Raw genomic sequence first — 13,222 nt, 5'->3', positions numbered from 1 at the left:
TGCTCACCTGTAACTCCTTCTATTCCATATTGAAACCAGAAACGTGCAGCTCTGTCCCTTGCATAGCAGGAATAGATTCACATTACATTTTTTTTCTGATTCCTTCCTTCGGGGAGAAAGAAAATTTTTGAAATCTTTCTCAATCAACAGCTCTCCTCAGACACAGCTTTATTCATTTTCTTTCCTTTAGTCATCTCCCCACCTACAGTAAAAATCAGGATTGTAACCTGATACTCTTAGGTTCATCATTCAATAAAGAATCCAACCTTGTTATCCCTTATAGCAGTTGTAGGAGAACCTCTTGTTTTGCAGAGCCACTTGTAATTCTACTAATAGTTAAAGTGGCTTAGTGTAGCTAATGAATGAATTTGGATAAATGCTTCTGACACAGGTGGTTTTATTGTCCCCTGCCTTACTACATTTTGAAGATTTTGTGTGTGAGTGTGAGTGCATGTATACAGACATACACACACACACATATACAAGAATATATTGGAAAATGGGAATAAGCCTCTTGTTCTCAGTGAGTCATAATAACTTCATTCCCTTATGCCTTTCCTTTCTTCACCCATCCAGAAAAGGGAATGGGCCATATAAAGAAAAAGGGGTGGTGACCAAGAGAAGACTTCTTAGTAGTCTTTTCCACTGTAGATCAGTGGCCCCTGTGTCTGAAGAGGATGTCGTGTGTGTGTTCACACAATGTTCCTAAAGTCCTGCACTAAGCAACTGTGTGGTAATTTGAAATTTTGATGCTCAATTTTTGATTTTGGCATTCTCTACTGCCTAGGAGATGGATATTAAGTTAGATCCAAAGTATCTGCACCCAGCTCCCGTTATTGGGATGTTTAGTCATTGCTTTGAATCACAAACAAATGTAGCAAGGTCTGATATTGTTGACTAGCCAACATGTTTCATTATCCATTTGATTAATACTAGTGATGCCCAAGTGAGTTCTTCCCAACTTCATCCCCCTGCCACCTTCTCTTTCTAGGTGGATGAGACAAAAAATATCAATAGGTAATTTCAAAGGTTTTTCAGTGCGAGGAAAAACACCAACAGCTGAAAGGACTCAGAATGCACCTTTGCCCAAAGTGTAAAGTATAAATAAAATCTAGATCCAGTTCCTAAGACGACTCAGTGCTGAGACGAAAGCCTGGCGACTTCCCAGTTTGCAATTGGGTATAAAAATAGCAGAGTTTCTATTTCAGATGATCTGATTCTCCCAAGGATTCTTAAGGACAAGGAACCACGGAGAGGACATTTTGATGTTTCATTCTTTCCTTTGGATTATGGCGGCAAAACCTATGAAGGCTGTTGGTCTTTGGGTTTTGTTTTGTTTCAGCAGTCATGCTCTGCAAAGAAAAATTATTTTGAAATCACTCTTGCAAATCAAAGGCTCCAATATAGTAGACCACAAAAATACATTGCCAGTTTACCCTTTTTTCCATGAAGTTCACAGATTATAAAAGAGACATCAAATCACTACTCAACCTAAAGGGAAGGTTACTTGGAAGACTTTCTAAACTGACATTGCTGCAGCCCATTAAGACCCCCTCAAACTCTTATACTTTACTAAATGTAATCAGAAAAACTGAGCCTTCCAATGTGAGCATGTTCTCCACTCCTGTAAAGGGAGATTAACTAGCTTAAATACAACCAGCAAGGACACAATCTGGTATAGAGGTAAAGAGTAAAAGTGCATGCATTTCTGGTAAGGGTTGGATCCAGTTTGGGGGGACGAAGCTTACAAACTTAAAGACCCTCTTTACAAAAAGAAAAAAACCTCTCAAAATTATACTCAGAAGTGAACATTTAGAATGAGAAAGATTATAACATTACTGAAGCCTTGGAAATGCAGATCCCTTTCTTTGAGATCTCTTTAGGCAATTATCAGAATTCTTATTAGAAATGCTTCAGATTGCAGCCTGGCTTCTCCTGCCCTTCTGGAATACTACAACTCCCAGCAACCCCTAGCTCTTACAGAGATCTGTTAAATGAGGAGGCCTGAAGCTTAGCTCCATCAGTTTCACATCTGCCTCTCAACTTCAATCACCTCATCTATAAATGGGGTAACATGTTATGAGGACTACATGAGACAATGTATGTCAAGCACTTAGCATAGTGCCTGGCATGTAGTAATTCGTTAAAGGGTTGTAGTTATCGCCAGTAACAGAGTAGCTAGCTGCCATCGTGCACTTACTAATACTTTGCATGGTTCTGTGTACTTTAATATAACCTATTATTCATTTAGTCTTCAAACTGTCTCATTATGTACTATTACAAATAATCCTATTTTACAGATAAGAAAACTGAGGGACAGACATGTCAAGTAGCTTGCTCAAGGACACACAGTTAAGAGAAAGAAAAAAAAACAAAAAACCTTGGAGAAATTGGGATTTAAACCTGGGCATTGGGGTTCCAGGCCCAAGCTCTTAACCACTATATCATATATTAATTCACAAATGCCTTGCAAATGTGAGAGTATGCAGTGTCTCACAGTCATACTAAAAACTGACGATAGTCTCAACCTATCAACATGGAAGCTGACATAAGGGCATAGAAGCAAGCAAGGGCCTGGATTTCAACTGGGGAGGCCTGAACAACAAGTGTGTGGTAGATTCCTGCTGTGGTTTGGCTGTGTGAATACGCTCTCACTTCTCCCAACTGCAGAGACCCAAGAGAGTGAGTTGCCTAAGAAGAATGGACTTACTCCAAGAGATCCCCATAGCAATGAAAATGTAGGAAAAGTGGGTAAAACAGTGTGCTATTAAAAGAGAGTGTGTTTCCAGATCATTCAAGAAAAAAATACTCTATTTTTACAGAAGATGGATACTTTAGTTATACAATAAGTTTAAAAAACACATTTACCATTGATGGGCTTGTATCGCAAATACAACTGGGCAGATGAAGGAACAAGCTTTTCCACTCTATTATAGTCATGAGGAGAGGCAGGGCCATGTAGAGGTTAGATTGATACATAGTTAATCCTCAATAAATGTTAGCAGCCATTATTATTATTATCATTGTTGTTATTGTTATCAGGAATGAGAAAGACGGTTGAGTTCAAATTCCATCTCAGCCACTTGTGTGACTGGAAGATTTTCAAAAATCTTTTTGAATCTCTTTATCTATAAAAAAGAAGGTAACTGTTGTGAATGTTCTATAAGATGACATAAATCACCTGGTACAGTGCTTGACTAGTGATGCATTCGGTGAATCATAGCCATCTTTATTATTATTGCTACCACTAACAAAGATATTGGTGATGGTTTCAGGCCACCGTTTCAAGCTTAATCTGGAAGATGAAATCTGTAAGACTTCCAGGACACAATGCCCAAACTACCTCCTAAATTTGCTGGGAGCCTGGAAGAGCAGTCTCCCCTGTTAGAAAGTAATATGCGGTCCAGTCTAAAATGACAAATAATTTCTCTCCAAAGAATGTATTTAAATAAAGTGAAGAAATTAAAAAGGGATAACTCTAAAAGGGGAACAAGTGGAAAATTAAATAGGCAAAGAATTTCATCAACTTTGGATGTAAGAAAGCAGGTGGAAGAGTGGATTATTCTAGATGAACAGATTAGAGAAGCTACAACTGAAGTGCTCAGGAAGAGAGGGATACAAACGGGAAGTGATCTAAATCTTTAAAAAAAATTTTTAAAAAACATTTTCTGCGGAAGGCAAGGGTGAGACATGGGCTGAAAACTGGGGGACTAGAAAGGAAAAACACATGGAGTGGTTGGAGCCCTAACTCCCTTTCTCATCTACTTGCAGCCAGGGAGGCACATGTGCGTTGCCCTCTGCCCCCACCCAGACTGAGTACGTAGCCACAGGAGAAGGCTAAGTAACGAAAGCACAGATTAAGTTACAGTCTGTGAAATTCTCCCCAACCCTCTCCCAGAATGCCAATAGTCTGGCATATGCCAGAGTATTCGTCCTTAGAGAAGTGAACAACCTGTGAGAAAAAGTCTCCCTATACTGGCATAGGACAGAGAGATACTGGCATTGACCTTTTGGTGGAGGGTTGAAGTCCATGAATGGCACTGGCATTTTGTCAGAGGATTTCCCCCAGTGAAACTGCTGGCTCCCCACCCCATCAAAGGAGAAACTCATTTAGTGAACCCCAACCACAGAGAGCTTCCTATTCACTTCTTAGTGTCTGTCTTAAATATGAACAGATAAAGAATCACTGAACATTTGAGGAAAGCATCCTATTTGAAAGACTAAGACAAAAAAGAAACCCATGAAATAAACTTTGAATAAGAACTCTAATTAATGCCCTCAGAAAGATAAGATAGCACATCTTACAATATGGGAACAGGATGCAATTTCGAAAGGAACTCATGGCAACTAAAATATGATAGAAATTAAAAAGAAAAGAAAAATCTTCAATGGAAAATGAAAATCGGAAAAAAACAAAAGTTAAAGGGAGAGATGGAAATTAGAAGAGAAAATGAAAAAGATTTAGAGGATCAGTCTGGGGCATCTAACATCCAAATAACAGGAATTCCAGAAGAGAAGCTAGACTAGAGAGAGAATAAAATTTTTTTTTTATTAATACAAGAAAAATGAACAGAATTGGAGGACAGAAAACTTCTAGACTGAAAGGGTCCACTAACTGCCCCTTGAATAAATGAAAGAAAGAAAACCACTCATATTATGGTTCATTATTATGAACTTTTGGAACACCTGAGCTAAAAAGAAGGTCCTAAAAACTTGTGGAGGAAAAAAATCATGGTTAAAAAAGTTAGAATTGGAATTTTGTACTTCTCAATAGCAACATCAGGTGCTAGAAGACAAAGGTCTTCAAAACTCTACAGGCAAATTAGTTTCAATTTAGGATTCTATTTGGGATTCTACACCCAGCCCAGTTGTCGATCCGGTGAGAGGGAGAAATTCTTTTAAAGACATTTTCAGACACACAAGAACTCAAAGCACTTCCTCTCAGAAATCCTTTCTTGTGGATAATGTGGTCTGGAAAACAACAAAATAAACCACAAACAAGGAAAAGGTAGAATATAGAAAATAGGGATTTCAAAATAGGAGATGAGCAAAGAGGGTTCTAGGATGGTAGATGGGCACTAGGCTTGAGAACTGCCAGTCAACGCGCAAGCAAAGCGGGCCATGGGAATACAAAAGAAAATGGTAATCATCTCACTATCACGATAGAGCATTTAGAGAAAAATCTCTCACTGTTCAGAACGTCTGATGGCACATTTAGAAAATTATTTTTAAAAGGCTCAATATATAAAAAGCTATGCAACAAATAAAAATGAGGCAATTATTCATTCAAAAAAGTATGTGAAAAACATAATCATAGTGCTCTACTCAGCCCTATTGCAAACAATATTTTTGTAGCCATAAACATGTAAATACTGATTAATGGTTTTGCTAAAATGTACGGGGGAGGGGAGCAAAGTGGAATGGAGGCATAGACAGTTAAATCCTCATCTACCATAATGAGAAGTTATTAATGTCTAAAACAAACAAACAAACCTAAGAAATAAGAGGATGTGCATATTACGTAAAGACAGGAGACAGGAGAATTAGCTAAAAGTTAAGAATATTTGCTTCTATGTCTGGGAGAAAAGGGGAGGGGTACAACATTTTGATATGCTTTGATTTTTTGTATTTGTTTGCTAAAAATATATTTTTAAAGCAACACTTCCCAAAAACACTAGTATGGCAGATTTCAGAAATAATAACCTTTCTTTTCCCATGCCAGTCAGCATCCCTCAGCAAGGATAATCTAGCTAGTCACCATGAGTTACCTAGTCTCACATCAAAGAGGAACTTGGGAGGGCTCCTTCTGGAGGAGTTACATGGCAAAGCAGAGGTTAGGGTGGAAGCCGCGTGAGGGCAAATCACGTAGGTTCTCAGGTCTCTGTTGTGTCATCTGTAAAACAGGCCCAATAATAATCCTAACTTCATAAGGCTGTTGGAGGACTGAATAGATGACGTTTTAATGCACTTAGCATAGTCTCTGGTGTCTGAGTTCTTAACAAAGGGTACTCAATAAAATTATTACCAGCATCCCTCAGTCTCATGGTGAAAACTAACATACATTAAACTCTGGAACTAGAGCTGGTCAGTTAGCTCAGTTGGTTAGAGAGCAGCCTTACCACACCAAGGTTACAGGTTCAGATCCCCTTACCAGCTGGCCCCTTTAAAAATAAGAGCTCTAATTAGTACCCTCAGAAAGCACATCTAGACTAGTAGGATCCAGAACTTTTGACTTCATGTTCCAATTTGAGCATGTGCAGACGGATAAACTTGAGTTGTAGTCTTGTGCATCTCATATCAAAAGGACTATCCACTTCTGGAGCCCCAAGGATAGAGTCTCCCTCTGTCCTCCCAACCTGTTCTTCCATCACCTCTTTCTAACTAGCATCAGGGTTTATTTCCAAATTCTCCCACCAGGTATGGTAAGCATCTTCTCTATTTGGAAATGCTTCTCAGCAAAATGAAATTGACTGAGCTTTTTGTAAAGTGAAGTTCGGGGTATTTCTTTTGGAATTCTATTTTTCCCTTGAAATTCTAGATCAAAATTTCCAAAAGGCTGGAGTGGGGCCAGTGGAAGAGTAGAAGCAATGAGGTGGAAGGCCTTCTGTGCACCTGTGCTGGTGCTGCCATATGGAATCCTTAGGGCGAGAGCATGATTCCCATGGTACCAAAAGCCCTTCCTGCCTGAGAAGTGTGCAGTGTGAATGCGTCGGGGTGTGTACTGGTACCCAGCCCACCTGAGACAGGGTGTGTTGCTGTTGTCATGATTACTTCTGACTTTCCAAACCTGCCTAAAACCGACAGAGGCATTGCCCCTGAATTCTTCATCTGCCCTGGCTGAGCTCTCTGAAGGCTCTAGAATGAGGCTGAGCCTTAGACGCCCACAGGCTTGTGGAGCTGGACTGGGAGGCTCCGTGCTGTCAGCTCAGCTCTCCGGGCTAAGTCCTGAGACAGACTGCTGCCACCTGATCCTTTGGATCACATCCCAGATTGCCCAAAAGCCCCCAAACCACACACATTCCACGTCACTATACTTGGTGGTTTGTGGTGACTGGGTCCCGTAGCCACAGGCTATTCATTTGCATATGTTTTACTGTGGCTTTCTGGTTGGCGACCTAGACTCTTACCCAGCAAAATTCCTTAAGGTTTCAAAACAACTAAAGAGACCATTAGCAAATTTTCTTTTTTAAGAGCTATTTAACCATTACTTGACAACTGAAATCATCTATTGGGCAGTTTCCTACTTTTCTGAAATCATCAGTGACAACTCCTAAGATGAATCCTTGAATTTTTTTCAGTATTGTGTGAACAGACCAGGCCTAGTATCACTACCCTAGTGATTCTGTTTTTTAACTTAAGGCAGCCCTGAGAGGCCCAGGGTCTAGTTTAATTAAATAACTAGGTTTTATAACCAGGGCCCCAATGAAAGAATCTCTTAAGTGTTGATTTGCTGCTTCTGGACCTTGGCCCAAGTTCCCATACAGGTGTGCCATGTTGGAAAAGAAACCAAGGAGAGAGTTGCTGTGACCTTTCCTCTTGTCTCGGAATTCAAGTCTCCTGCTTTGGTGAGTACAACTCTTTAAAACTCAGAGGAGAGGGAGTCTGGTACTGGGTTCTCCAAAGCCTCCCCACTATGGCTATGCACACGCACATACACACTCACACACACACACACACACACATACACACACACACACACACACACACACACCCTCCATCCTCAGGGCTGGAGCCTACACTCCCAGTGATTCTGTTTATTTTCACTCAGTTAAGGAGTCATTGACATGGGGAAAATAAATTAGAACTAAATGAGACTGAGATTCAGAGTCCTGGAAGCATGACTGCTGTTGAGCATTGCCGGTTATTTTATGTCTCTACTGCCTGGGGGGGTGGCGTCCCACATCAGTAACTGGCAACATGACTCATCAGTGCGCAGGACGGAAATCTGGAGAGGGGGATGAATCTGTGAAGGTAGATAGTATCTTCCCTCACGTTGTGTCCACCTCCCAAAAAAAATGTACTCATCTACAGAATATTCACCAATTGTAAAAAGTATCTTACTTCACTCTTTTCCTTTGTTTATCCTGGAGAAATCCAAATTAGAAAACTTCCCATTTAAGATAATCAGCAGAGGAGAACAACAGATCAACTGGGCTAAAATCAGTAGCAGGGAAGACCGATGAACCAATTCATGAATTGTGCTGTTTAAACTTCTATGCCTTAGGTTAGTCATGTGATCAAGTAATAGCTTTTGCCTTGTTTAGAGGGCCCTTAGGAAATAAAAATGTGTTTCCCATATACAAGTATGTTTGCATCTCAGTCCTTCAGTGATAGCACAGGAACTGTGCTCAGCAAACATGGCCTGTGCACACAGCTATAATCAAAGGAGAATGTCTTAATTTAAATAACCTCAAGACTCTGTGTGTAAACAGATGCATAATTCATAAAAGTGCTAACATCCACCTATATATTTTTTTTCTCTCTCTGCTTTGGACTATTTATAGTGTCAATACTTTCCTGATGTAGACTGGAGAGTGCCAAGCGGCTAGTCTTTTTCCATTGTTCTCTGTTAGGAAGAATCAGTAAAATTAGCTCCTTGGCTTTAAATATATGTACAGAAAGAGAAACATCACCCACACAGTGAGGCAACCTCACATGAATTAATTCATATAAGTTCCACAATAAACCTATGAAGTAGATATTATTATCATCCTCACTCATCTACGGTGAGGAAACTGAGGCACAGAGAAGTTATGTAAACTGTCCACTCCCATAGCAGCTGGCTAAGCCAGGCTTTGAACCCAGGCAGCGTGGCTCCAGCGCCTGCACATTCAACCATCATGTGCTCTTGCTTCTCCCGCTGGGGCCCAGACTTGGGCATGCAGTGTTGGAGAAGAGAGGGCTGTTCCAGCAAAACAGAGAAGCCACGCCTGTGAGGTACAACGTGCCACTTGTGATCTTCAGGTGAGGTGCACACGTTACCTCTTCTGCCTGCAATCACTTCTGAGTAATCTAACCCCAAGGAATCAGAAAGAAAATTGTTTTCTTTGGGGGCTGCTGGAAGTGTTATAGAGATGTGGCCAGAGATCTCTGTCATGCTGATTCTTCCCTTGCCTTGCCGGGCTCTGGGCTGGCCTAGGACATCAGGTACCCAGCGAGTGCAAAACAGGGAGGTCTGGCTGGACACAAACCATGACTGACAACGTGGATACCTTAAGAGATTGTTTATTGACTTTAACAAGGACTCACCACGGAATGTTCAGGATTAAGATCAATGTACAAATTCATTTCGTACCTTCTTTTTCACAGAGCACCTATAGAAAGGGAGGAGGTGTGTGCAGAGGGTGTGTGCTCAGGCTTCGGAGTCAGATGGAATTAAATCAAATTTGGACTTTGCCATCTGCAGTTAGGTGGCCTCGGGTAAATTACTTAATCTCTTTGCCCCTCAGTGGCCTCATCTGTAAAAGAGTGTCAACCTCATAGGCTGTAATGAAGATGGAATCGGATATTCCAGGTAATGGGCCTCGTTCCTGACAACTCACAGCACGGTCTGTGGACCAGCGGCAACGACAGCCTCACCTGAGAGCTCCTCAGAAACCCTGAGCCTCAGGTCCCGTCTCAGACCTGCTGACTCAGAATCTGTGAGTTAGCCCGCTAGCCACTCATCTACACATCCTTCATCTCAAGTACTGAAGTGGGAGAAGTCACGTAAGTGAAACGCATAATAACCATTAGTTGTAAGTACGTAAATTGAGGTTTTCTGCCATCAATGTCACCTCGGCATCAGGATTCCAGGAAGAAAGTGTTAAAGAAAAGACCCTTGGAAATGAGCTGCAAGGTCCAGGCTGGAAACCCCCTCCTGTGAAAAAAGTAAGCGAGCCTTTTTGGGGAAACTGTTGGGAAAACCAAAGTCAGGGAAACAAACAGCCATAAAGTTGATAGCTTTTGCAGTGATGGAAGCTGGCATTTCATGCCTAGTACCTAAACTAGGAAAGCCTTTCTTCTCTTTTCTTTTCTTTCCTTTTTTTTTTTTTTTTTTTAGCACAACCCAAGTCTCTCGCCAGATCATGTCTTTTAATTTAAGTATATGGCTACTGCTCAAAAGTGATTCACAAGACTTTAAAGAGCCACTCTTCTTTAGAAGTCTGTTTAGAATGGAGAAGGCTTGAAGATTACTGTTGGGAGTGAGAGCATTTGACTGCCTAAGTGTTCAGTCTCCCAGGTACTTAGATATTTTGCAGCGAGAACTAGGTTCATTAAACTGTAGGCAAATTAGAGTTCAAGCCAAAGATATAAAGGAAGACATAATTAGTGTACAGGAGCCAGCCGCCACCGTTGGACTTGTCTGAGGTGAGAAGCCTTACACCTCGGAATTAGTTCCTTGCACAAAGGCAAACCATGCGGCTGCTTTATGCAGGCTGCTGATGCTGTTTTATTGAACACAATTTACAATGAAATGAAGCAGAAGTTTGCAAGATGCATTGACGCTTTAATTTTCCTTTTGAGTTTTACCTCCATTTTATCTTTAGAGGAACCCAGAATGGTTTGGTAAATAGAGTATTCTGCCAGTCAATAAATAAAAAAGCTATTTTTACCAAGTGGACACTGAACTGCTGCTGCACACAACAGAAGCTTCGTGGGAGTTCAGAGGGTGGGAGGCCACACCATCCTTCAGCGAAATTGATGTGGAGAGAAAATATTGCTCCCTGTCCCCCAAATCCAGCTGCTCTGAAGTAATGTGGTTCTAGTGACTTCTGACACACTCTGGTGGCTGCCTTATTACTGGGCCTGGTTCCGGGCAAAACTTTGGAAAATCAGACAAAGGAACTGAACTCCCAGAGGAAGATAAATCTCATCAGACAAATATTGTAGACTAACCCTCCAGCCCCAAGAGGCACTTTATAAGGAATGAAATATCCAATTCTCCTTCATGCCACGCCATAAAAGTTTATCTTCAGGTAGCTGACCTAGAAGTCCTGAGGGAGCCCATCTGAGTTTGTAGAACTGCCCCACGACCTGCTCTGCACCTGCTCCCTTTCCCAGGCTCCGTGAGTTAAAAGTTGGAATAAACTTGGAAAGAGCACAGGAAAGGCCGTCCTTGGATCTGGACCTGGACCTGGAAGGCAGTGGTAGAGTGGTCAGCTCAGGTGGGCAGCCGGGAATTGCTCCGCCTGGCACTTGCCCTGAGACCCTAGCGCCCTCACTCGCAGGGCCCCCTGGGCCTGAACTGAAAGCGGAGGTTGTGGGAGCAATGGCCATGGCGGCTCCCTGCAGGGGCTGAGAGAGTCGCAGGAAAGAGGGCTCAGCTGGACTCATTCACATCCACATCCAGGCTGGGTGCCCTCTCCCTGCAGCCACCAGCCCTGATGGTGTGGGAGAGGGGCTCTTGGAGCTGAGCCACCAGGAACACCATTTTGGGAACTAATAATACCACCCTCAGTAATAATAGCCACCTCTCAGCAAGCCAGTTTTTGACATTACAGCAAGCCTGAGAAATGGGAGAGTTTTATCTTGATTTTACCAATGAGCAAACAGAGGCCAAGTGCATGTCTGCCACTTGCCTAAAGTCACCCCACAGAGGGTGGTGGAGATTGGAGACTGGCTTCCACCGTGGAAACTAAAGCTGGCCCTCCACTTTGCTCAGATCCACAAAGTTCTGGAAGCCAAGAAATGTGTAAGACACAAGAAGAAACTTGGGACATGATTTCTGAGGGAAGGAGTGCAATGTCAAAAAATGGGGGAAGTAGGGACTTGGGAAAGTAGGGAAGGAATCAAAAGAAAGGAGGGTGCCGGGAAGGAGAGAGAAGGGTGTTAGGAATGCAAGGAAGCTTGCACTCATCCCAAGTTCTGGACGGTGAGGAGTGAGGCTCCCTTTCTCTATTCCCCACTTTGTTTGAGTCAAGAACCTCAAAAACCTTCCCAAAGCTTGTGTGTGTGAACCACAGCCAGGAAGGAATCTGCAGGGACAGGGCGCAAACCACTCCAGAGTTATATGCAACTGGGAATTCTTCCATCGTCGAACATGGGGCAGTGGGGAGCCACTGTCTAGGTGACAAAACCCCAGTGAGAGCCTCAGAAATCCTCCCCTACATTTCCCCTGCTCAGAGGGTAGCTAGGGACAGTTCCTCGGGACACTCTCCCTATGCCACGCTCCGTCTACAGGACTCCATGTTCCATAAGAGGCACTGGGGTGCCCACTGGTCTTGGGAATAGGGAGGAGACAGGGTGCCCAAGTGGGAAGCTCTGGTGCCAGGCGCCGTCACACAGAACAGCTCTTTGGACCTCACAACTGTCTTCCACCCAGTGCCTCTCCTCTTAAAAGCATCTTAAAGTGTATTTTGTTTGTTTTATAAGATGTACGAGTACATTTTGATTTTAATTTTCTCACTGGCTTGTAAGATCCCTGGCACCAAGACTTTGAAATCACTTGTTGAAAAATGGATTAGGGGGTGAGGGGGGGTGTAAAATAGAAGGAGAGGAAACTAGAAGAAAAGTCCTTTCTCCCAGCACTATAAATGAATCATTAAGAAAAACTCTCAAAGCAGAGGTACATGTACCGCTGTGCCCGGGAACAAAGGCAGCCAGCACGCCCGAGCTGGTTCCAGTGCCTGGCCTCGTCATTAACATTTCTGCAAGGCCCTTCTTGCACGGCAGACGAGGGTGCTCAGGTTGCTGTCCTGAGGACGGGCAGGCAGCTGCTCCATAATATTTTGTAAAAGAAACCAGTCTTGCTGCCCTGAGTGAGGCTGGGCCTGTGGGAGTACACAGAGCAGAGCCAGGAGAATGAGCGGGCCAGGGTGGGGCACCGGGGAGGCCCTGAGCTACCTGAGCTATGTCTGCAGCCTCCAGCTGGGACCCTGCCATGGGGAGAGGCTGAGGAGGAGCCACCACGTAGGAGTCCCTCGGGAGCACTGTCAGTCACAGTGGAGATGGCAATGGGACAGCAGGGGCCTTGGACATAAGGGCACCATACGTTCTGAAACCTCCAGGACTGTCTGGATTCCCCACTATTCTTTTCAGTAAAGATGTGTTGGTGTTTCTGCTCTCATGTCACATTATACATTGCTAAAAACCCCGAGTTCTACAAAATGGCACGCTAAAAAATAATAGGGCTTAGGGGAAAAATAGAGTTGGGGCAGTCCATAAAAATCAATGGAGTCTGGTAGCCAAAACACTAGCAAAAACCAACACAACCCTCGTAAAACCCGAGCCCGGTTCCGTC

The sequence above is a fragment of the Cynocephalus volans genome, chromosome 9 (assembly GCF_027409185.1).
Source record: "Cynocephalus volans isolate mCynVol1 chromosome 9, mCynVol1.pri, whole genome shotgun sequence".
Classification (NCBI taxonomy): Eukaryota; Metazoa; Chordata; class Mammalia; order Dermoptera; family Cynocephalidae; genus Cynocephalus; species Cynocephalus volans.
This window is presented reverse-complemented; position numbering follows the sequence as displayed.